General features: G+C 35.6%; 1 long non-coding RNA gene and 6 other non-coding genes across 8 annotated transcripts; 2 read left to right on the plus strand and 5 right to left on the minus strand.

The window, feature by feature from the left end:
* Positions 1-846: 846 nt before the first annotated feature.
* On the minus strand, positions 847-24,657 carry LOC131045959 (uncharacterized). Of its 2 annotated transcripts, none has more exons than XR_009105906.2 (3): positions 24,592-24,657; positions 12,301-12,344; positions 847-1,153 (listed from the first exon to the last, which is right to left on the minus strand). It is a non-coding gene; the product is annotated as an uncharacterized LOC131045959 (long non-coding RNA). The 2 variants fall into 2 exon arrangements; XR_009358760.1 differs by lacking the exon at positions 847-1,153 and adding an exon at positions 10,061-10,471 and having other exon boundaries at positions 24,592-24,656.
* Positions 991-1,062, minus strand: TRNAP-AGG (transfer RNA proline (anticodon AGG)). The gene has a single exon. It is a non-coding gene; the product is annotated as a tRNA-Pro (tRNA).
* Positions 1,445-1,516, plus strand: TRNAP-AGG (transfer RNA proline (anticodon AGG)). The gene has a single exon. It is a non-coding gene; the product is annotated as a tRNA-Pro (tRNA).
* On the minus strand, positions 11,964-12,035 carry TRNAP-AGG (transfer RNA proline (anticodon AGG)). Its single transcript has one exon. It is a non-coding gene; the product is annotated as a tRNA-Pro (tRNA).
* TRNAP-AGG (transfer RNA proline (anticodon AGG)) lies at positions 18,466-18,537 on the minus strand. The gene has a single exon. It is a non-coding gene; the product is annotated as a tRNA-Pro (tRNA).
* Positions 19,080-19,151, plus strand: TRNAP-AGG (transfer RNA proline (anticodon AGG)). Its single transcript has one exon. It is a non-coding gene; the product is annotated as a tRNA-Pro (tRNA).
* Positions 24,279-24,350, minus strand: TRNAP-AGG (transfer RNA proline (anticodon AGG)). Its single transcript has one exon. It is a non-coding gene; the product is annotated as a tRNA-Pro (tRNA).
* Positions 24,658-24,728: the final 71 nt, after the last annotated feature.

A 24,728-nucleotide genomic window follows, 5' to 3' on the forward strand; every position in this document is an offset into this window, starting at 1 on the left:
ATCTTCGATTTAAGTGTCTCTTATGTTTTTCTACAGCAGCTGGACTATTTTCCAACTGCTGGAACTTTATGTAATTCCTCCCGTTTTGCATAATTCAATATTAGAGAGAGAGAGATTAACGAATGGGTTTCTCAATTTTAGGAATCCTACTAAATAGACTCTGAAATACCTGAAATCCTGAAATTCCCCTGTTCTCGGGATATCTGTATGTCAAGTTCAACCAACCCCGGGGTGCGTCCCTATAGAACACTGGCCTAAAGGTAGTTGTATGAAAACAAAACTTGACTGGTTAGTCTGCAGCCAAACTCAACAAGCATTTTCATACCATGACTAACTCATCCTCTATAGAATAGGGTAGATGGATGGGTTTTACATTTCATGTGTGCAATGACTTAAAAATAAAGGCAGCACTTAAGCAGCTTCATATTTTGCTAATTTGGAACCTGCCTATCTACACTACAAGTACAAATATAGTGGTAGCTAGGGATTGACAATAGGATTAAATTTTCCAGGCTCTTCTATTGCATCACATTTCGATTTACTTCCAATCTGACTCTTTGTATGCTCATTTACCTTTAGAATTACTCTCTTAGGAATCAAAACCAGGAAACGCATATTCAGCATTGCCATGAAAGACATTCTTTCAGAACAAGTATGAGTATGGAATGATCAATGATTTTAGACACGTTCGTTGAAGTTTGATTACCAAATTTTAATATAATGGTGGAAATATGACAACTTGGTGCAGAAATAAACTGTATAGTTTGCCGTAACATGAATAATACTCTTGGAATAACATCTAAAGCATGCATTCATACATCAAACTATTACAGCATAGTGCTCAACTGTTAACGTGCACGGAACTCGTTGAAACTCAAATGTTTGTTCTTATTTATATCACAGTTGCAACAAATCGTAGGTGTAGAAGGAAAAACAGTTTTGGTTGCAGTCTCTTGAACAGAAATGCATAAAATGATCTAGAAAATGTACGGGGCATTCCGAGAATTGAACTCGGGACCTCTCGCACCCTAAGCGAGAATCATACCACTAGACCAAATGCCCTCATACATAAACACTTTTCCGGGCATTAGAATTTACCAATTTACTATAATTTATCAGTATCAGCCCTCACACTTCCCACGGCAATTTATTTCTGCAAACAAAAACCTATGCATGCATTTTATTATTGAATATTAGGCAGTTTTACCTTTCATCTTAACAATGGAAATTTTTACCCGGTTTTGGAGTCTAAAACCAAGCTAATTTCCACAAAACATAGAATATTCAAAGGACTAGTGAATCTACTATATTGATTAATGAAAGAATGGAACGCAATTGTAAAACTACAGAAAATTCGTCATAAAATTCAAGCATATGAGGGCTGACTTTCATAAATTATAGTAAACTACTAAATTGTAACGCCAGGAAAGGAATGTGTATGCGAGGGCATTTGGTCTAGTGGTATGATTCTCGCTTAGGGTGCGAGAGGTCCCGAGTTCAATTCTCGGAATGCCCCAATTCTTTGTTCAATGTTAAACAATTTTTCTGTAATTATAGATCCTTTTTAAGGATTTTTCCCGAGTCCCTTAGTACTGAATTCCTAACTTAGCAGGTTTGTCGTCCACATTATTCAGGTCGCTACTCATTCTAATGTTCTAATGTGCAGGCTATTCCAAAATCATCTTGCATTTGTCTTCAAATCCATACTAATTTCTACTAACTGTAATTTTTTGGCCCTTTGTTAATCCCTTTTGCTTTAACAAAATCATTTCGCAGCACTTATTTTCAATAATTGTTTTTTCCTTGAAAGCTCCATTTTGTACAATTCATATAAATAAGAAAAGAAATTAGAGTCTCAACCATTAAGAGTTTCAAACAAATTCCCTGCACATTTATGCTCCTAGTTCTGAAAGTGTACTTTGTACTTGCAAATAATTTTAGATAGTTGCACACATGAAATGAAACAAGCAAATAACCAGGAACACATGGAAAAACACAGCTTAGACATCAAAAGGGATTTACCTTGGAAAGCTTGGTGAAAGAAGATTTCATAAGAGTACAGACTATGCCATCCCTGGCCCCTATATCCTTGCAAATTGACAAGCCAAATGCCTCCTTGACAACTCGAATAATATCAACAACACAACAACAATGTTCTGCTAGTTTGACTTGTTTCAACACATACATGATCTTCAATTGGTTTATATATACACAATTCAACAAATGGAACAAAAAAAGAGACAAACAGGCATTAGCTTTTGAAAAGATAGAATCCAAGAGCTTTTAATTTCAGTAGTCTATCCTTTTGTTTTTCTACAAGGTTTTGTAACTGTACAACCTATCCATCTCCCTATGCTATGAAGGATGAGTTTGTCATGGTGTGAAAATGCCTCATGATTTTGGCTGCAGGCCAACTAATCAAATTTTCTTTTCATACAACTACCTTTTGGCCAGTGGTGGGTCTGGGTGACATCCTGGACATCTCAGGGAGCATCCCTTTTTTTTATGACCGGACAAGGAGGATTGTAATTCAGCATATTGTATATACTCGTTAAAAATTTCTTTTTCTTTTAGTTTGTTCAATTTTATTTTATTTTAATAATCATCCCCAATTCTTCCCTGCCATTTTGCCGTCTCCGAAACTGTGTTCCACATCCCCTTGTCCCCCTTTCCTGGAAGCTCGGAGAATTGTTTTTTCTATATCCTTACTATTGAATCACCCCCACCTACTTTGCATCCATATCATGTCTCTGTGTCTTTTGCATACTCTGTTTCTCTGTAGAATTGTCTTGTTAGGAGTACTTGACATGTTTCAAGTTAAATTTCTTAAATCATTATGATTAGGGAATGAGATTAGTGTACTAGTTGAACTGAATCTAACCTGCTTGATCCATTTCACATCAATATTGGAATAGGTACTGGGTAAATATGCATGAATGCCCCTGTTACTAACGTGGATCTCAAATCAGAGTTCAACACTTTTATATATTTAGTATGTTGATGATGCAGACCTGAATCAAGACACCAATGAAGGGATGTTGATTCAAGCAGCTCACCTAAAGATCAATAGAGATTACAAGAACAAAGAAAGAGAAACAAAATAAAGATTATATAAAATAAAAGATTCACAGAAATACTACTACATATAATTGTTCGACTGTTAACTCCCAGCACGACATTCAAATTGTTCGATTTCCATCCCCCTCTCCTACAACATGACTCATTAAACTGAAGAGAAAAGATAAAAGAACAAAACACCCACACAAACTACTCACACTTCCACAATGATACAATCACAGATTTTTCTCCTAGACACCACCCTAAAGACTTTACACCAGCTATGACTCAGGAATTAAGTTCTTTGCACACAGAAAACTACCGCTCCCTACTTTACCAAAAATTGCTCCGACTCTTATCCTACCTCAGACTAAGAGAATAGTAACAGCTACCTCTTTATTTTCTTTTTATCAACCCATTGTTCCACCTCTCCGTTAAAAACAAAACCCAGTTTTAATAAAGAAAAATGATAAAGCTGTTACAAGAGGCGGGCCAAGTCCATGACCCCACGCAAATTTTGCCAAAAATAGTTGAAACACCACTGAAAACAAATTAAATATCTGTCCCTGCCCTGCATCAGCCAATAGTGCTAAAACAAAAAGTTTTAAAAATAGGCACTACCCCATCGAATGCCCATCTGACATCCCACAAGCCGCCAATTATTAAAATGGAATCCATTATCAGTGATGCTCTTGCATCAGACTTGGGCTGGGGTCCCATGGAGAGGGGCTTCCTAAGAAATGGCTAGAGCTAGAGATGGAGCTGCTGAGCTTTTTTAGGAAAAATTTTAAGCTTGCGGTCCCATGAATTTTGTAGTGTAGTTCAGCTTAAAAATCTAAGCTCCGAAATTTAAGGAAGCTGGTGTTCTCGTGAATATAATATCTTTGTATGTACATAACAAAAACAAGTAAAAATAATTCATTTCCCTCCAAAACTATTTTTGAATAGAAATTAAACTCAGATGTTTGACAAGTGGTAGATAATATCCCTAAGCTAGTGGGGCAATTTCTAGCCCCACCCCTTTTTCACCCGTTCAAATTTTGAGGCCTAAATGGTAGTGGCTTCTATTTTTTGGAAAAGATTCCAAATAATCCCATAGCACAAAAAAATTTATTCATGGGGCCACGTCTTCCTTAAAAATAGAGCTTAAGCCCCCTCATGAGACCCCTGCCTCACTGGGTAGAAAGACATGTTCCACAAGTTTCATACTTTGAACATTTGGAGAATCTTGAGACTGAAATCCCATCTTTGCCTTCGATTCGAAAAGTTTCTTCATCCTTGTGACTTTTCTTCATTACTCTGTATTCCTTTAATACTTTCATTTTAGTCTTCTTCATTTTCTTATATATCTGTCAACTAAACACTCATTTACTTTTGCACTCGTCTGTCCTTCATAATAAGGATACAAATCCTTTGCTTTAAAAATTTGTGAAATATTTACTTCTTCCGGAAGCCTTATTTCATAAACATCTGCTGCAATTTTCTTAAGGACCTCACATGGTCCCAATACTTTCCATTTTAACTCATCATGAATCCCTTTCATAAATCTCTCCTTCTGTATATGAGCAAATACCAAATCTCCAACTGACAATTTTCTGAAGTTTACTCTTGAAGTCAGTATATTTAGTGTCCTCTCTGGAGCATTCTTTCATCTCTTTGAAAAATTTATGCTTACCTTCAATACCACTTCTCTCCTTGCCATTATTTACTTCATGTGAATAACTCCCAACCTCTTTTGTTGCCTTCAAAAATTGTTTCTCCAAAATCAAACACACAATAGGACTACTTTCTATTTCAATTTTTTCCTTCAATGAGCTTAGAGTAAATTTTATTTCCACCCTTAACATTGGTGTATGTATTTTTTCTTCCATTATACATAGCCTCTCTAGCAAATTGCTAGGTTCTATCCAAAATAACATGGCAAGCATCCATGAGCATTATATCACACATAACTTCATATTTGTAATTTCCAATTTGAAAACTAACCCAACTTTCTTCACTTTCCAAGAGTTGATGACCTCTTTGCAACCAAGAAACTTTGTAGGGATTGGGATGCTTTGTCCTTTTCAATGTCAATTTCTCCACCATTTATTTTGACACAAAATTATCTGTACTACCTCTGTCTACAATTACCTTGCAGCACTTCCCACCTGATTTGCACAGTTCCAAATAAACTTCTTCTTTGTTCAAGGTCTTGTTTCTCCTTCTCTGATTTTAATAACACTTTCTTGCACATTAACGATTCTCTTGTTATGGTTCTTCCATATTTTGAGGTGATACAACACTTTCTACATCTGCTTGTGCAACATGATTTCTATCCATACTCTTTTTACTATTGTCTTGTTGTATTTGAGGACATTCAAATGCTCTATGCCCAACTTCTCCACATTGGTAGCATGATCTTATAAAAACTCTTCCTCTACCTCTTGAGGAATCTCCTCTTCCTCTTGTACCTTGATTAAAATTATTATTTTGTGAAGTACTGATTTCTTCTTTGTGTGCTTGTTGTTCCCTACTACTATTTGCTTGTTCTTTTCCAATAGTGGACCTTCCTCTTCCTCTTGAATTATTTTGTTGTCTTCTGGGTAACTTCTCTTCTACCTTCAAAGCACTTTCATAGACTTCCTCTATGCTTTTAAAGTTCAATAAACTAATTTCATCTTAGATATTTAAACACAATCCATTCATATACCTTGCTATTTTTGGGGGTCATCTTCTACGTCCAACCCTTATGATAAGTTTGTAGAACTCCTCAGTGTACTCCTTATCAGCTTCCCTTTGTCTCAAGTTTTGTAATCTTTTGAACAAGTTCAACTAATAATCTGAAGGTAGGAACTTCGCCTTCAATTTTGACACCATTTTATCCCAAAATTTAATTCTCTTTCCCTTTCTTTTGCCTTTCAGTTTGTACATAGTCCCACTATAAAGCCACATGGCCTTTTAACCTTGTACAAGCAATTTTTACCTTTTTGGATTCTTTTGTAGATTCATAGCCAAAATATCTTTTCATCTCTACAATCCAATCTGAGTTCTTCACCATTCAAGCTTCCATTATAATAAGGTGTACCTCTAATCTTTGTAATGGCTTTAAGAAATCTGGTCTCTACAGCATCCACCACTTCTTTATGTCCTTGAGCTTCTTGAGTCACTTCTTCTTCACCATTTACATCTTCAAGATGAACTCTTCTTCTTTTAATTGTCTCTATTGCAGCCAATCTTGCTAATATCTCTCTCATTCCTTGAGTTAAATCCGCAGTTCTGGATACTTCAGCTCTCTCGCGCCATCTATGAGCATCTCACCTAAAATTCATTTGTATCCGATGTATGTTTCAATGCTAGCTAGCAAATCTATTCTCACACACTCAACCAAGGATGAACCCCACTTTGATATCGATGCAAACCTGAATCAAGACCCCAATGAGGGGTTGTTGATTCAAACAGCTCACCTAAAGATCAATAGAGATTACAAGAATAGAGAAACAGAAACAAAATAAAGATTATATTGAATAAAAGATTCACAAATAATTACAACTGTACTGCTACATATAATTGTCTGACCGTTTAACTCCCAACACTAACACTCAGATTGTTCAATTTCCGCCTCCCTCTCCTACAACATGACTCAGTAAATTGAAGAGAAAAGAACACCCATATAGACTGCTCACCCTAAACTCACACTTCCACAAACATGACTGCAAATTTTTCTTCCAGGCACCACCAAAATGACTACCATTCTAAAGAATTTACACTAGCTATGACTCGAGAATTAAGATCATTACACACAGCAAACTATCTCTCCCTACTTTACCAAAAAATTCTCTGAGTCTTATTCCACCGTTCCAGCTCTCCACTAAAAACAAAATCCAACTTAAATAAAGAAATGATAAGGCTGTTACAAGAGGCTGACCAAGTCCATGACCCCATGCAAATTTTGTCAAAAATAGATTTAAACACATCTGAAAGCAAATAAAATATCTGTCCCCACCTGCATCAGCCAACAGTGCTAAAAAAAAAGTTTTAAAAATAGGCATTGCCCCATCTAATGCCGATCTGACATCCGACAAGACACCAATTCCTAAAATAAGATCCATTATCAGTGATGCTCCTACATCAGTTGAATTTAAACTGATATTTGTTTAGTTGTGCATTTACAGATAATCCTTTTATATTTAGTTTGAATATTCGAACAAGATTATAGTGTGGGGATGGTTGACCCATGTAATGTGAATGGCTGTCCCACCACTACATGAGTTTGAAATCTTAATGAGTTTTAACACACTACATATTTATGGGGTGAAGGGTTGTAAACTTGTATGGATTTGTATTTCAGGTTTTGCATTTGCAAATAATTCTTTCTTATGTTGAAATATTTGACTTGGGATTGTCCATCAAGTTGGCAAAGATTGATTGGCTTAGGAATAATCCAAGTAAGTTCATAGCTCGTTTACCAATAATCATGGTTATGAGCAATATTAGAAGTTTTGTCTTATTGCTGCAATCAAAATTTTGCAAAATATTTGCCTAAGGAGTATAAATATTCTTCTAGATTATCTGTGGACTCAATTATGTTTCGTATGCTTATCTGAAAGGTGTTTGAAGATATAATTCAACATTATCCCATGCTTTAGTGATATAAATGATCTCTATCTCCCCATGGGAGGCATTCCTACTTCCATTGAGATTTGATTATATATATATTTCTCTCTATATCTTCCTTTTTGCACCTTGCTTTTGCCAAGTTCAGCTTGATCTTTTGGAGTTAACTCTGTATTAATGACTATTGTGAGAAATATTCAATGTCTTTGCAGAGATAAAAGTGCATACTTCATGTCTGCCTCTCTTGCTTTGCACTCATTGTAGCACTATCCCTTAAGTTTTATAAACATGACTGATGACACTCCTAAAAATTTTTTGAGGGGTGATACAGGGATGGATTTTAGGAACAAGGTGGCTATGGTTCAAAGTTTGGAAACTACAAGGGGATGGCTAGGGACAATGATGCAAATATAATTTAATACTTAAAAAGTGCTAAGAAGTTCAGTTAACAAAAGCATGTTAAAGAAGTTTAAACTGGAAAAGCTCGTTTCATAAGCTGACAGAAATTAAGTTGACATCTATAACATGGGTCTGAAACCTCGTAGAGATTATTTTCTCTGACATTATAGCAAGAATAGTTGTGATCATAGGTGTAATCTTGTTTGCAGAACCCTTTAGTACTTAAAAAAATAAGAAATAAAGGGACTTTTTGCCTCTCATCGATGCCATATAACAGGAACAACTATCTGGAAGGAATGTGTATCTCATTGAACATTTTTTTATTTCTCCTGAGTTCTTATCTCTTTTTTCTTGATGGCGTGGATATTTAGACCAGAAACATTCCCCTTAGTAGTGCTGGAGATGGATTTGGTGGGATTAGAATTAAAACTTCCCAAATCATTATCAATAATTCTCTCTTGTAAATGAATTGAGAGGGAACGAAATGAACAACTGAGAAATTTCAGATACTGTTTATTTTGGAAATAGTAGCTAGCTCGGATGCCTGATTATTGAATTTTAATGTTGTCAATGACAATTAAAATTCATATGTATTATCTCTCATGCAATTCAAACTGTTTAGGGCTGGGCCCAAACACATGTAATGTAAAGGCAAAAGGAAATGATGTAATTTATAAAATGGCAATGTAAGATAAAAATAAATTAATATCATATGCAAGCCGACTTGGGTGATTGGTGCCAAAGGATGGACATAAAACAAACATCAAATGAAGTCATTAATAATCATCTTTCATACGAATTCAATCTGCTCAGCGAACTCCTCTATCCTGTGCGAATTTGGTCAAGTTCATTGTGCGAAGTTGATGAAGACTCTTCTTGTGCGAATCTGGTCAAAGTCTTCCTTGAGCGAATTATAAGGATATCCATGCGAATCTGAAAGGACTCTCATGCGAAGGCTGGAACATGCGAATCGGTCTACATTGTATGAGAATTCATTGTTGATCTTCTTTTAGCTATCTGCTGTTGATAAGGGCTGCAATCTTCATTGCTGTGTAAAGAAAGATTCTGATCTGCTACCTTGCTGATTGGACAGCAATCTGAGATAAGTTCATTACCTTGTAATTGCCTACATTTGAGATAATACATATAGAATTTTGAGGCTGGGTTTTTCACCTCCAAGAGGGAGGTTTTCCCAGGGTATTGGTGTGTTTTGTCTTGTGTTTTCATTGCAGTTACTGTTTATCTACAGTCTGTTATAACCTGATTGCTTAAAATTAACAGTTTAAATAGGATTCATAAAACCAAGCAACCGACTACCCAATTAGTCGCTTATGTTATTAGAGTTATTTGGATGAATTAACCTCTATGATTGTGAGAAAGGTTAGGGAGAATTGTTCAAATATAGCTTATCAAGATGGTATATTTCTCAAGGGGCAGTTGCCATTAGCATATCTACTCCTACATTTAACCCTGCCTCCTTTCAAGCTCTACTCCACAACATTATCCTGAGAAACAATGTACATCAAGGAAATAACTATTTATTTGAAACAATTTTAATGCTCAAGTATTGTCAAGATTTGTGGTGAATGAGTCAACTGGATGGTTGAACTTTAATTTTGTTACTGTCACTTGTCGGGTAAAGTTCGTACAAAATATTCTGCATAATTGTGTGCCCTCCAAAACTTTGAAGCAACATAGTAGAATATAAACGCTCACACCTACTTCACTTGAAGTCTACAGATGTTGGTGTCCCATTCTGCAGAGAATCATGTCTTCTTCAAGACTTTAATAACATTATATACTACAACCTAAATAAATCTACTACTTCACTTACGCTCTACATATGTTTGTTTCACACCTACCGACATGTCCATGTAAAAAGAAATATATATAATCAAATCTCAATAGAAGTAGCAAGGCTTCCCATGTAGAGAGAGACATCATTGATTTGAGTCATAGACAATATAAATGCCAATTTTCTCATTAAAACATGGGATTATGTTGAAATTTGTCTTCAAATCACATTTCAGGAAATCTTAGAAGCAGAGTTGAATCCAAAGGAATAGTCACAAAGGCAATCTAGAAGAATATTTATCCTCCTTTCTTATGAGCACTCTCCAAATAAACGAGTTTGCGAAAATTTAATTATGGCAATAGATGAAACTTCAAAGTTTACTCATAACTATGACCATTGGTAAACAAGCCACGAACCCACTTGGTCTAGTTCTAACCCAGTTAGTCTATGCCAGCTTTATGGACAATCCTCGGTCAAATTTTCCAACACAAGTAATAAATTAATCATTTCTGAATGCAAATATATACAAGTTTACGAGCCATCACACCACAATTATGTAGTGTCAAAACTCTAAGATTTCAAACCCAAGTAGTGGCATGACAGCCAGACAGCCAATTGCATTACCTGAGTCAAACATTCCAGCATCATAATGTTTTTTGAAAATTCAAACTCCAATATAAAAGGATCCTTTCAAGATGCAAAACCAAATGAAGATCAATTTAAATTCACCCTAACTTAAACATATGAAGTGCTTTACTCTGATTTGAAACCCATAGATAATAGAAGAAACAGAGAGTTTGGCACTCATGCAAAACCAGCCAGTATCTATTCCAATATTGATCCAAAATTGACTGGGTAAATTGGAGGTGGATGAAGCGACATGGAAACACAGTTTAGGGGATAGCAAAAAATATTCCATATGTTGTGGATGCCGGTGTATGGCTGGGTAAAGCTGTTAAGATAAGTTAAGCAAACTAAAAATTGTATTTACAATGGCAATCCTAACCCGTCTAGCTTTCTATGGGTTTCTAGCATTGTTCTTTAAGCTACATTTTTATTTTTATGCATCAAATGATGCCAGCTGTCTAGTCAACAAAGAAGGGAATGTCCCCGCAAGTCCTCAAGACATCACCCAAACCCCAAAGTGCACCCCTGTATAACACTAGCCAAAAGGCCGTTGTACAAAAACAAAACTTGAATGATTAGTCTGCAACCAAACTCATGAGGCAGTTTCATACCATGACAAACTTATTCTCTATAGAATAGGGCAGATGGAAAGGTTGCACAGTTGCAAAGCCATGTAGAAAAGACACAATAGTAAACTCCATGGAATAAAAAGAAACTCAAACTCTTGGAATTCTAACTTTTCAAAAGCTAATTCCTGCTGGATTCTCTATTTGATCCATTTGTTGAAATTCCATATACACATTACACACCCTTTGAGGATCATGTAATTCTTCTCACTTGAGGGTTTTGTGAGTATGTAAGTGTATCACAGCATGTTTCGAAACAAGTTAAGCTAAGAGAACATTGTTGTATTGTTGATATTCTTCAAGGCCTGAATGAAGCATTTAGCTTGCCAATTTGCAAGGATATAGCGGTGAGAGAAGGCACAGTCCATACTCTAACAAAAATTTCCTCAATTTGCTCAGGGTAAATCCTGTGTTTAGCTGTGTTTTCCCGTACGTTGCCAGTTATTTGCTTATTTTATTTCACATGTGCAAACTACCTACAATAATTTGCATCAGTTAAGCAGATTCGTAATTTAATAATTTAGAACTTTCCTGCCTTCATTACAAATATTTGGCAGTAAGGTTACCTAATTCAGGCACCTGTATTTGATCATTGTTTCAGTGACCTATATAATATATTTACTACTTATAAACTGATTCTTTCAGAATTAAGAAATGCATATTCAACATTGCCATTAAACTCTAATGTGTTTAAGAACAAATAGTAAGTATTGAATGGTTGATGAGTTCAGAATACTTCTATATTGAAGTTTGACTGACAAACCTGGTAGGACTAGGAATTCTACTTAAGGACTTTAATGAATCCTTACAAAAGACCTTATTTGGGGAAAATTGTCTGTAACACATCTAAGCACGTCGAAACTGGGGCATTCCGAGAATTGAACTCGGGACCTCTCGCACCCTAAGCGAGAATCATACCACTAGACCAAATGCCCTTCTACGTCTGAAAGTCTTCAGGCGCTAAGATTCACTAGTTTACAATAATTTATGCCCGCACGTTTCCTATATTTGCTCTGCAATCACAAGTCTTTCCATCGATTTTATCATGAAGTTTGTGTAGTTTTAGAATTACCTACCATATCTTTCACTAATTGAATATTCTATTTTGTGGAAATTAGATTGGCTTTCATCTTCAATTCTGTTAAAAAATTCCAGAAGGGCAGTTGCAAAGCTTGAAAATTAATTACATGGAATGCGTACCAGAACATCTGTGTCTCCAGGACGTTCCAGGGAGTACCGCCGCCCTAAAACAAACAATTTTTTAATTTTGAAGAATATATTCAGATGCTTCTATTTTATCGACAGAAAGTGTAAATATGAGTAAAAGTTATTCCCCCAATAAAATATACCGATATACGATTGGTCAGAAAAGTTAAAATTATTATTTAACAATATGTTTTTTAAAATAAATTAAGTTTTTATTTTTTTATTTGTTTGATTAATTATATGATCATTTAAAATTGTAGATTTTTTTTATTTTTAAATAATTATTTGATTTTACCATTATAATAACACTAATATGATAATCTAATTCGTTGTTTCCTCTTCTAATAGATATACGAAGTTGAATTTTAATGAAGTGGCTTCAAAAATTCTAGATTTGACAAGTGAAGGTTTTATATTTCATGGTTTAAGAGACCAAATGATATATGATTGATTCTTTATTTCTGAGATGACCAAATGGCAAATGTAAAGCTTTGATAGCAAGATTAAAAGAAAATGAATCACAAGATATAAGACGTTTGAGAGTAAAAGATGATACTATGATTGCATCTATGCAATAATATGGTGATACCTCGCAGGTTTAGACTAACTTGAAATCTAAATTATACTATGATTGTAATACATGGTTGATAGTTGCTAGCTCTTGATAGTTATTATTTAATTAATAGAGGAAATGTTAGTTTAATTAAATAATTAAAATTAATTAATTAGTATGGATAGAAGAAAAGTGGTGAGAAGGCGATGATGTGACAAAATAAAAATGTTGAAGTCATTTTTAAATGTCTACATTTTTTCCCTCAGAGCCAATGCTTTTTATGGAGTTGTTTCAAAGAAAGAAAAAAAAAAGATACTAAGTGATAAGATTGGCCCCTTGAGAGATTGGCTAGAAAAACACATTTCAAGTCCAACTCTCTAAAAGAGATGTGACGTGTGTGCAAGAGATGTGAATGCAACTAGAGGCAACTATATGCAAATTAGTCCATTGATCAAATGTAAAGTGAAGCATATAAATGGATAATGAAATGGATGGAAATCAAATGCGTAAGATGGATAGGATATAATAGGATATGCAAGATGGATGGATCTTATTGGAAATGAAAAATGTATGGATATGCCTTCTATTATTTGTTATGCTTTGTCTCAAGCGTCTTTAGAAGCAAACAAAACACAAGAAAACAATGATCAAGATCGAAGATCAAAGATCAAAATGAAAGATAAAATTATAAAGCAATCACCATGTCCCCTTCCTCACTCTCCACCAAGATATCAAGACTGAGGCTTCCACAAGCTTCCTCAGAATAGGTCAAAAGAAAATTCAACAAAATATGCATACAAGCAAAGATCATGCCCCATTACTCACTCTCCACCATGATAGCAAGTCCAAGGCTTCCATGAGCTTCCTCAGAATAGGTCAAAAGATAAAAAGATGAAAAATTAAAGATCAAAGATGAAGGATCAAGGATCAAGGATCAAATATTAAGATTAAGATAAAATTGCCAAAGATTAAGATTAAGATAAAATAATCAAGGATCAAATATTGTGATAAAAAGATCAAGGATTGATGATAAAATGATTAAAGATCAAAATAAAACAATCAAGGATCAAAGATTATGATAAAATGATTGAGGACCAAGGATTATGATAAAATACAAGTAGAAGGATAAATTAGCAAGCAAAAGGACCAAATGACAAACAAGTCAACAACCAACATATATCTTGCCAAAAGGATACACTAAATGCAAATAGATAGCACTTACTATTGTGAATTTAACCCAAACACAACACCTTTCATGATCATCACCTTCTTTAGATGAGATCGAGGAATCTATGCTTGATATAGCTTTGGAAAAGAGACCTAGAATGGATGGCTTTCCAATGGAGTTTTAACTAGATCTTTGGCCTCATATTTGAGAACATTTCTATGTGCATCTTAAGGGCAATGAAACTAGAACTTTAGGAACTATCATTAATAAATTTGATTAATCACAATCCCAAGGGCACACAAGAAGACATAGTGAATGGTTAGCATCCTATCACCTTGCTTAGCATATCTTACGAGATCATTGCCAAATCTTTGGCTAAAAGAATCAAGCATATTAGTCCAGCAATTGTTAGGCCTAAGCAAACAAGATTCCTAAGTTGTCATTTATATTAGATAATTTGGTATTGGCTTGGGAGACAACTAAATGGGCTTAAAAATCTACTTAAGATGCTCTTATCATCAAGCTTGATTTTGACAAGACCTATAATTACATGTGCTAGCCCCTCAAAATGCTTCATTGGTTGGGATGTGGATCCAAATTATGAGATCAGATTAGAATGCTACTTGTAGATGCAAATGCTAGATTGGTAATTAATGGAGTCTTTCCCCAAATTCCTCCTTCAAAATTCCATCCGCCCCTCTGGCCCCTTTTCTCTATGTCCTTGTGATTGATGCACTTGGATATCTCTTTCAACATGTGCATGCAAATAACCTAATATGAGGAATCTCTCATCATGGCAATGTTATGGCCCTTAACTCCTACTTCACTAATGACAACATGATTTTAAATCAAAAATTCCATCAAGGAGGTGAATGGTACACTGAATATTCCAGAATACTTTTGTTTCAGCCTTGTCTCTCAATTGGCAATGCATAAAACAGAGTTCTTGGTGACGTGTCCCAAGCCTCATCCACCATGGATTCCTAAAGAGTAGATAAAGGTGAAACAAGACACCACTACTAGCTATCTTAGTATACCTTGTATGAGTGTTTCTCTAAGGGATGTATGGAGTTGGTTTTAGTTAAATTCAAAAAAAAGCTATTATCATGTACAAACCATATTTTGTCTATGGTATGTTGCATTCAATAGAAAATAAATTCTTCTTGGTGAGCCAGATAAAGGTGAAACAAGACACCACTACTAGCTATCTTAGCATACCTTGTATGAGTGTTTCTCTAAGGGATGTATGGAGTTGGTTTCAGTTAAATTCAAAAGAAAGTTATTATCATGTACAAACCATATTTTGTCTATGGTATGTTGCATTCAATGGAAAATAAATTCTTGTTGGTGAGCCATGGTTATATCTCGTCATGTTGGCTACCCTCTAAAGCATACTATAATCAGCTAACACAACTCATGTGAAACTAGCTTTGGCCCAAATGGGGAAAAAAAAAAGGAAAAGCCCACAACATCTTGGTCAGATTGCATTTCTAGAAAGGATAAAGGTGGGTTGGGTATCATTGATCCATACATGCAAGGGTTCTATCTTTTAGCCAAATGGATTGTGAGATATTTGGAAAGGGATGGATCATGTAAACACAATCCATTTTCAAATATAAACTACTACTGTAGATAACACATGGGACACAATTCATTGGCATGATAAGATCTTGCTGGCTTCCTTTTCCAATATCCACGAATCAGCTTCATTTAATAGCATTTGGAAGGCTCGGCAGTTAGTTTCAAATAAGTTGTCTTGGTTTGACCAATCTTCTCATCGTGGGCTTAGCTTTGCTACTACATCTATCTGGTGTGACTAGTTTATCCAATTCAATGGAAGACCTCTAGTTGTAATTCCTAATTGCAAAGCTAAATGCCTTTTCAAATAAGGCGTTCATGTCTTTTTGGATCTATGGGATCTCAAGCTTCACCTAGAAACCATGGCACCAACTGAAGGACTTCTTCAACATTAGCCCTAGAGACAAAGTTGATGTGCTAAAAATCCAAAAATTTGTACCTTCTGTTCTCTCAATTCTGCTGCCCACATACTGTCACTGTAACTTCTTTAATGACCAGAGATGGCCCAATGGTCACAGCATCTGATCCTTCCCCCTCAAGGTGATTTACAAACAGCGTATGTGTGTTCTATTCCTTTCTCATTGTCTCGATTCTATTTGAAAGTGTAATTTCAGCAGAGCTAAATGGAGCAAACATGGCCTTCGAATACAACAGTCCAAAGCTGATTCGCAATCACAACTCAGTACATGGAAACTTCTCCATGCAAAAGCTTCTAGTTGGGAAATGCCTTAAATTCCTGTAAACGCCCTCCTCTTGCCCATTCTATACTAAGGTTGAGTCCAACCAGCAGTGCTTCTGGTTTTTCTCACATGCTAGATTGCTACAGTCCTCCCTTATGACCACGTTCCCTACCATCTTCAATTTTGCTTGGTCCTTGAATGTAGCCCTTTTCAGATTTTCCACTTCCTACAATGTGATCATCAGTAACTGTCACAATGTTATTTCTAACCACATTTGGAAGTTCCATTATATGGCTGCCCTTTCTTAGACTTTCCTTCCCCTACAAATTGAAATCCAATTGATTTGTGAAATTTATCACTCCAAGTGACAAATATGATCTCTGCTATCAAGAAGCAGCTCATGACCAATGAGGACCTCCCTCGGCAGGGAAGTAATCTTAAAACTCAGTTGCAAATGTTAAGAGATTGTTTGTAAGCGGAGTTTAAATCAATCCAAACAATCTCTGTTAGTCTTGTTGAGAAATGCATGCTGATTACTGGAATATGGAAGCCCAACACAACCATGGATTCATCTTCATGTATTCCCATAAGCGACAGCCTAAACACATGCAGCAGAAATATGAGCTACTAGAACAGCCTCAGTAACAACACAGATATTGATATCATTAGTGTCACAGCAATGATGACAGATACAATTACGACAACACTGAAACTAAAAGAGTATGACAACGGTGACAAAACTATTTGAGAATCTTAAGAATATGTGTAACCAGGTTATGAAGCATGAGTGGAAAGAGCAGTATCATCAGGGCCAGTTGTGACAGTGGTGTGAATGACAGCAATGAGAACATTTACAGCAGTTTTAGCTATACATCTACAAACCTCACAAGGCAATGATTCAAGATGGGAAACCATTCAGCTTGTCAAATGCAGAAAAACAGTATTGGGTCTCAGCAATTTTAGTGTTTGGATGGAGACATTGACAGGTTAAATTTATGTCACGCTGTAATATACCTTGCTGTCCTCTTTGGGTTGTCTTTTTGTATTCCTCTGCACTTGGGTGTCTCATGCATCTGTGTTTGGTCTGTTTTGGAAATATATACTGTGGGTGAATCTGCGATGACTTACTGCAGGTGGCTGACTTCAAGGTCTTGGATTTAAGTCTCTCTGTTTTCCTACAGCAGCTTTGTTTGACTATTTTCCAGCTGCTGTTTGTGACTGCTGGAACTATCTGTAATTCTTCCTGTTTTGCATAATTTAATATTAGAGAGAGGGAGAGAGAGATTAGCGAGTGGGTTGCTTAATTTTAGGAATCCTACTAAATAGTCTCTGAAATGTATACCTGAAATTCCCCATGTCCTTAGGATGTCTTTATGTCACCCTACCCCAGGGTGTATCCCTGTAGAACACTGGCCTAAAGGTAGTTGTATGAAAACAAAACTTGATTGGTTAGTCTGCAGCCAAACTCAATAAGCATTTTCATACCATGACTAATTCATCCTCCATTTGTTGGATTTGTGGATCACATAATTCTTCTCGATTGAGAGTTTTGGGAGTTGTAAGTATGATGTATGGAAGTGTGTTGAGACAAGTTGCTAAGGAGCGAAGCTAGGAGAACATTGTTGTTGTGTTATTGATATTCTTCGAGTCATCAAGGAGGCATTTGGCTTGTCAATTTGAAAGGATATACTGGCAAAAGAAGGCATAGTCCATGCTCTTACAAAATTATCCTACATTGGGTTTCCTAGGGTACATTCCTTTGTGTTAGCTGTGTTTTCCTGTGTGTTCCCAATTCTTTATTTTTTACAATTCATGCATGCAATGACCTACAATAATTTGCAGCACTTAAGCAGCTTCATATTTTGCTGATTTGGAACCTGCCTAGCTGCACAGAAATATAGTGGTAGCTAGGGATTGACAAAAGGTTTAATTAATTCAGGCACTTCTATTGCATCACATTTCAATGAGCTAATGACAGATTTACTTCCAATCTAAAGCATGCCATAGTGCTCAACTATAATCGTGCAGAAAACTTGTTGAAACTCAAATGTTTGTTCTTATTTATTTCACAGTCGCAACAAACCGTAGATGTAGAAGGAAAAACAATTTTTGTTGCAGTCTCTTGAAAAGAAATGCACAAAATGATCTAGAAAATGTGTTTTTAACATAACCAGGAAAATGGGGCATTCCGAGAATTGAACTCGGGACCTCTCGCACCCTAAGCGAGAATCATACCACTAGACCAAATGCCCTTCTACATAAACAACTCTTCGGGCATTAGAATTTACTAATTTACTATAACTTATCAGTGTCAGCCCTCACCTATCAGTGTCAGCCCTCACCTTTCCCACAGCAATTTCTTTCCGCAAACACATGCCTATGCTAGGATTTTTTTAGGAATATTAAGCAGTTTTACCCTTCATATTCTTTCATTAATTTTTCAGCCTCTCCAGCTGCCAAATAACAATGGAAATTATTACCCGGTTTTGGAGTCTAAAGCCAAGCTAATTTCCACTAAACATAGAATATTCGAAGGACTATTAAATCTACCATATCAATTAATGAAAGAAAGGAACGTGATTGTAAAACTACAGAAACTTAGTAATAAAATCCATCCATAGGCTTGTGTTTGCAAAGAAAATCTGGCGTAGAAAATAGTATGGGGGGTTGACTTTCATGCATTATAGTAATCTACTAAATTATAACGCCCGGAAAGCTGCAATTATACAAGGGCGCTTGGTATAAATTATAGTAAACTACTGAATCTTAACGCCTGGAAATAAGCAGTGTATAAGGGCATTTGGTCTAGTGGTATGATTCTCGCTTAGGGTGCGAGAGGTCCCGAGTTCAATTCTCGGAATGCCCCAATACTTTTTCGAACAATTTTTCTGCAATTATAGATCATTTTTAAGGATTTTTTCCAGTCCTTTAGTACTGAATTCCTAAACTACCAGGTTTGCCATCCACATTATTCAGGTCGGTGCTCACACTATAATGGTCTAATCTGCAGGCTATTCCAAAATCATCTTGCATTTGTCTTCAAATCCGCACATTAATTTCTACTGATTGTAATCTTTTGGCCCTTTGTTAATCCTATTTGCTTTACCAAAATCATTTCGCAGCACTTATATTCCACAATTGTTTTTCCTTTAAAACTCCGTTTTGTTCCAAGTTCCAACTGATATAAATAAGAATAGACTTTATAGTCTTAAACAAATTCCCTGCACATTTATAGTGAGGCACTCTCCTGTAATAGTTTGAGTTATGAAAGCATGCCTTAGATGTTTTTCTAATGGTATTGTTCATAATACTGTCAACAATACAGTTTATTTCTGCAACAAATTCACATATCCAGGATTTTGAAAAAAAATTGCCAGTCAAACTTCAATATGTCTTCTGAACTCATTGACCATCCCATACTATTTGTTCTGAAAGTAATTTAAGTTTAATGGTGAAGTTGAATATGCATTTCCTAGTTCTGAAATAGTACTTTAGTGAGCATACAAGAGTCAGATTAAAGTAAATCTGTTATATAGGTCACTGAAATGTGACGAAACACAAGTGCATGAATTAATTAACCTTACTGTCAATTCATACCCACCACCATATTTTTGTCCAGGCAGGCAGATTCTTTTATCTTTAGGAGAAAAGAATGAACTTAATTATGTTGGCCGTTACCTAATATGTTGCTTAGAATGGAGCTGTATAAGTGCTGCATATAATTGTAGATAGTTGCACACATAAAATGAAACGAGCAAATAACCAGAAACACATGGAAAAACATAGCTTAGGCATCAAAAGGGATTTACCTTGGAAAACCTAGTGAAAGGAGATTCCATTAGACTACAAACTATGCCATCTCTAGCCCCTACATCCTTGCAAATGGGCAAGCCAAATGCCTCTTTGAGACTCAAAGAATATCATCAACACAGCAACAATTTTCTCCTAGCTTGACTTGCTTTACAACTTGTGTTAACATGCTTTCATACATCACACTCATGACTCCCAAAACTCTCGATTGAGAAGAATTAAACAATCCTCAATCAGCGTATATATACACAAATTCAACAAATAGAACAAAAAGAAAGACAAATAGGCATTAGCTATTGAAAAGATAGAATTCCAAGAGTTTAAGCTTCTTTTAATTTCACTGAGTCTATTATTCTGTCTTTTCTACAGGTATTGTAACTGTACAACCTGTCCATCTGCCCCATTCTATGGAGGATGAGTTTGACATGTCATGAAACTGCCTCATGATTTTGGCTATAGATCAACTAATCAAGTTTTCTTTTCATGCAACTACCTTTTAGCAAGTGGTGGGTTTGGGTGCCATCCTAGACATCCCAAGGACTTGGGGATTTGGAGGGAGCATACCTTTTTTTATGATTGGACAGGGAGGATTGTCATTGTAAATTCAGCATATTGTATTTACTCATTAAAATTTCACTTTCTTTTAATTTGTTCAATTTTATTTTATTTTAATAGTCATCCCCAAGTCTTCCCTGCCATTTTTGCCGTTTCCTGAAACTGTGTTCCACATCCCCATGTCCCCCTATCCTGGAAGCTCGAAGAATTGATTTTTCTTTGGATCCTTGCTGCTGGATCACGCACAACCATTTTGCATTTATGTCATGTCTCTGTGTCTTTTGCATACTCTGTTTTTCTGCAGGATTGTCTTGTTAGGAGTACTTGAAATGTTTCAAGTTACATTTATTAAATCATTTTGATTAAGGAATGAGATTAGTGTACCAGTGGCACTGAATCTAATCTGCTTGATCCGTTTCACATCAATATTGGAATAGGTACTGGCTGAATGTGCATGAATGCCCCTGTTACTTATGTGTATCTCAAATCAGAGTTCAGCACTTTTATATGTTTAGTATGTTGAATTTAAATAGATCTTTATTTAGTTGTGCATTTACAAATAATCCTTTTATATTTAGTTTGAATATTCAAACAAGATTATGGTGTGTGGATGGTTGACCCATGTAATGTGAATAGCTGTCCTGCCACTACTTGGGTTTGAAATCTTAATGAGTTTTACACACTACATATTTATTAGGTGATGGGTTGTAAATTTGTATGAATTTGCATTTCAGGTTTTGCATTTGCAAATAATTCTTTCTTATGTTGAAATATTTGACGGTGGATTGTCCATTAAGTTGACAAAGATTGATTGGTTTAGGACTAGTCCATGTCAGTTCACAGCTTGTTTACCAATCATCATAGTTATGAGCAAAGTTAAAAGTTTTGTCTTATTGCCACAATGAAATTTCGCAAATATATTTACCTAGAGAATGCAGTTAAAATTTTTGTCTTATTGCCACAACGAAAAATTCCCAAACATATTAACCTAGAGAGTGCTCATAAGGAAGAGTATAAATATTCTTCCAGCTTATGTTTGGATTCAAATATGTTTGTGTTTGAAGATGAAATTCAACATTATCCCCTGCTTTAGTGAGATAAATGGTCTCTATCTCCCCATGGGGAAGCCTTGCTACTTCCATTGAGATTTGATGATATATATTTCTCTCTACATCTTCCTTTTTGCGCCTTGCTTTTGCCAAGTTCTGCTTGACCTTCTGGAGTTCGCTCTGTATTAATGACTATGCAAGGGGCAGCAATTTGGAAAGAATGTGTATCTCATTGAACATTTTTTTATTTCTCCCAAGTTCTTAACTCTTTCTTCATGGCGTGGATATTTAGACCGGAGGCAATCCCCTTAGTAGTGCTACTGATGGATTTGGTGGGATTAGAAATGAAACTTCCTACATCATTACCAATAATTCTCTCTTGTAAATCAATTGAGAGGGAAAGAAATGAACTGAGAAATTTCAGAGACTGTTTAAATAGGATTCATAATGCTAAGCAACCGACTACCCAATTAGTCTCTTATGTTATAAGAATTACTTAGATGAATTAACCTCTATGTTTGTGAGAAGGCTTAGGAAGAATTGTTCAAATATAGCTTATCAAGATGTTATACTTGTCAAGGGGCATTTGCCATCAGCATAACTCACTCCTACATTTAACCCTCCCTCCTTTCAAGCTCTACTCCACAACATTATCCTGAGAAACAATGTACATCAAGGAAATAACTATTTATTTACAATAATTTTAAAGCTCAAGTATTATCAAGATTTGTGGCAAATGAGTCAACTGGAAGCTTGATTTTTAATTTTCATACTGTCACTTGTCAGGTAAAGTTCGTACAAGCTATTCTGTATAATCATGCGCCCTCCAAAATTTTGCTTGCGGCATAGTAAAACATAAATCTCTCACACGTACGTCACTTGCAGTCTACAGATGTTGGTACCCCACTCTGCAGAGAATCACTTTAATAAAATTATATAGACAACCTAAGTAGATCGCTCCTACTTCACTTACACTCTACATATGTTTGTTTCACACCTATCAACATGCCCATGTAAAAAGAAATATTTATAATCAATTCTCAATAGAAGTAGCAAGGCTTCCATGTAGAGAGAGACTTCATTGATTTGGGTCACAGACAATATAGACGCCAATTTTCTCATTTAAACATGGGATTATGTTGAATTTTGTCTACAACACACATTTCAGGTAACCATAGAAGCAGAATTGAATCCAAAGGAATGGTCACAGAGGCAATCTGAAAGAATATTTATCCTCCTCTCTTTATGGGCACTCTCTAGATAAACATGTTTGTGAAAACTGAATTGTGGCAATGATGAAACTTTTAAGTTTTCTCATAACTTAAACAATCTACGAACCCACTTGGCATAGTTCTAACCCAGTTAGTCTATGCCAGCTTTATGGACAATCCTCAGTCAAGTGTTCCAACATAATTAATAATCATTTGTGAATGCAAATATATACAAGTTTACAACCCATCACACCATAATTATGTAATGTGTCAAAACTCTTAAGATTTCAAACCCTAGTAGTGGCAGGACAGCCAGACAGCCAATTGCGTTACCCAAGTCAACCATCCCGACAACATAATCTTTTTTGAAAATTCAAACTCCAATATAAAAGGATTCTTTCAAGATGCACAACCAAATCAAGATCAATTTATATTCACCCTACCTTAAACATATGCAGTGCTTAATTCTGATATGAAATCCATATATAATAGAAGAAACAGAGAGGCATTCGTGCATAACCAGCCAGTACCTATTCCAATATTGATCCAAAATTGACTAAGTAAGTTGGAGGTGGATGAAGGGACATGAAAACAGAGTTGAGGAGATGTCAAAAACAATTCCATATTTTGTGGATGCCGGTGTATGGCTGAGAAAGTCTGTTAAGATAACTTAAACATACTAAACATTGTGTTTAAAATGGCAATCCTAATCCTTCTAGCTTTCAATGGGTTTTTAGCCTTTTTTTTATAAAAACTATTTTTTTATTTTTATGCATCAAATGATTCCAGCTCTCTAGTCAGAGAAAAAGGGAATGCCCCCCCAAGTCCCCAAGACGTCACCCAGACCTTGTCAAGAACACTCTAATGATTAGTATGCAGCCAAACTCGTGAGGCAGTTTCATACCATGATAAACTCATTCTCTACAGAGCACGGCAGTAGAAAGGTTGCACAGTTGCAAAGCCATGTAGAAAAGAGGCAATAGTAAACTCCATTAAATAAAAAGAAACTCAAACTCTTGGACTTCTATCTTTTCAAAAGCTAATTCCAGGTGGATTCTCTATTTGATCCATTTATTGAAATTGCATATACACATCACACACCCTTTGAGGATCATGTAATTCTTGTCACTTGAGTGTTTTGAGAGTATGAAAGTGTATTGAAGCATGTTTAACATTGTTGTATTGTTGATATTCTTCAAGGCCTGAAGACTTATTTCATTTCACGAGTGTTCAGAAGACTTAAATATTGAAGTTTGACTGGCAAACCTGGTAGGACTAGAATTCTACTAAGGACTCTAATGAAATCCTTACAAAATATATCTTAATTACAAGAAAATAATCTGTTACACATCTAAGCACCTAGAAACTGGGGCATTCCGAGAATTGAACTCGGGACCTCTCGCACCCTAAGCGAGAATCATACCACTAGACCAAATGCCCTTATAGTTTGATGTAATTTATGCCCCCACATATCCTATATTTCCTCTGCAAACACAAGCCTGTCCATCGATTTTATCACGAAGTTTGTGTAGTTTTAGAATTACCTACAATATCTTTCACAAATTGAATATTCGGTGTTGCGAAAATTAGATTGTCTTTCTACTTCAAATCTGTGTGAACAAATTCCATACTTTTTCAGAGCACTTGCAGAGCTTGAAACTAAATTACATGTAATGCGTACCAGGAAATCTGTATCTCCAGAAATGTTCCACAGCAAGGGGGCCGGCCATAGGGACTACCGCCGCCCCAAAACACTCTAAAGTAACTCAATTTTTAATTTTTTAATTTAAGAATATCTTCAGATGCTTCTATTCTATC

Source organism: Cryptomeria japonica, chromosome 8 (genome assembly GCF_030272615.1).
Source record: "Cryptomeria japonica chromosome 8, Sugi_1.0, whole genome shotgun sequence".
NCBI classification, from domain to species: domain Eukaryota; kingdom Viridiplantae; phylum Streptophyta; class Pinopsida; order Cupressales; family Cupressaceae; genus Cryptomeria; species Cryptomeria japonica.